This window comes from Nannospalax galili, unplaced genomic scaffold (assembly GCF_000622305.1).
Source record: "Nannospalax galili isolate Female #2095 unplaced genomic scaffold, S.galili_v1.0 scaffold888, whole genome shotgun sequence".
Taxonomy (NCBI): Eukaryota; Metazoa; Chordata; class Mammalia; order Rodentia; family Spalacidae; genus Nannospalax; species Nannospalax galili.
In genome coordinates, this window is record NW_008357921.1 from 1,855,475 (window position 1) to 1,857,152 (window position 1,678).

General features: G+C 53.6%; 1 protein-coding gene across 1 annotated transcript in view; it reads right to left on the minus strand.

Moving 5' to 3' along the window:
* Wscd1 (WSC domain containing 1) overlaps positions 1–1,020 on the minus strand; it is a 43,854-nt gene extending 42,834 nt beyond the window's left edge. The window contains exon 1 of the mRNA XM_017794998.2: positions 1,004–1,020. The gene's annotated coding sequence lies outside the window, so the exon portion shown is untranslated. The remainder of the gene's footprint in view (positions 1–1,003) is intronic.
* Positions 1,021–1,678: the final 658 nt, after the last annotated feature.

A 1,678-nucleotide genomic window follows, 5' to 3' on the forward strand; every position in this document is an offset into this window, starting at 1 on the left:
GAGCAGGCGAGCGGGCGAGCGGGCGCAGGGTCTGCACATGCTCACTGGCGCGGCCCGGGGACAGCGGTCGGCCGCCGCCGGGTCCTAGAGGCACCCGCGCGCACGCCGGCTGCTCAGTTCCCAGGAGGGGTCGCGGCTTCGCGACAGGGGCCCGCGCTCAGTCCAGGCGGGCGAGACGATGCACACATGGCGGGTCACACGCGCCACTGCCGAGCCAAGACGCTGACACCACTCTGGCCACACACGCCTTGTACAACAGCCTCGCTGGCTCTAGCACGCGCCGTGGTTCTCACATTAGACACACGCAGAAACACTGGGCATTGCCACACAGCAGCACGCCACCACATTCAGAGGCAGACACGGTGGCAGACGCACAGTGGCTGAGACAAATACACACTGAATCACCAGACACCTACACTCACACGCTCTGTGGGCACTGCTCCACTCAGAAACAAGCTAGGACTGTGACAGGTGCACTCACACACACATACACTACCACGCAGTTTGTACCACTCCGATGCAAACATAAAGTCAGAAAAGCTCTGGATCACTGTCCCAGTGTACAGCTAGGCACACACACATACACATGCACACACAGTCACAAACCCATTCAGAGAAACAAGCATGTACTAGAGCACACACACACACACACACACACACACACACACACACACTATCTGAGTCAGTCCCACAGAGTCACAACCCCAAAGACACTCACACCATCTCCCTACACTCTGGGCTCTGCCAGCAGCTTATCACTCAGCCCACACTGACACACAGTGACAAACCTGCTCCTTGATATAGTCCCCCACAGAAGTAATGCCACACACCCCCATGGAATCCACTAACAGACACTTGAGTAGAGGGATGTTGCCTCACAGATGCTTGGGTGCACACACAAATACACAGACACACACACATGGGCAGATGCTGGACAGCCACACAGCTCTATATATTCACAGCCCCCTCTAAATAAAGGCTAGATCCAACCTTAAAGGCTTACCCCACTGAGGAGCCCCACTCCTTATCCCCAAATCCTCCGAGTCACAGCATCTACCCTGCTCTACAGGGTCAAGAGTGGGCCCAGTTTTCATCCAGGACTGGCTGCTAAGATGCTCCTGGAAGCTGGGGACAGGATGAAGGAGAGTACTCAGGAGCAGGTGGCAGTGCCTCTAACTCGGCTTTCAGAAGTTTCATGCCTCCAGCTCCCACTAGGGGCAGAGCTGCTGGGAGAGGCTCAGAGAAGTGTGCTTTCAACAGGTGCCAGCCAGGCAGCAGAGGCTTAGAAGGGAACTAGTAGAAAGCTACTAGGAGGTCAGTGTAGCAGCAACCTGATGAAGAAGAGACTTGCTGAAGTTTGTACAGTAGAATCTGTGGTCTGGGAATGAAAGTGGAACTCTCTGGAGTGGGGGAGGGGGACTGGTTGAGGACACAGGAAGGGAGTTCTGTGCTATCCTAGCATTCCAGGTTGGCAGAGAAAAACACCCCAGTCCATATCCTTTACATAATTGCTATCAGCATTCACTGGATGTGCACTTTAACAATGCTATTTTGTGTTTAAATCCTTTCCAGGAGTGGCTACATAATTTATAGGGCTTGATGCAAAAGGAAGATGTGGGCTCCATGCTCAAAGATTACCAGAATTTCAAAGAGATGAAGGCATGATTTTAAACCAAGT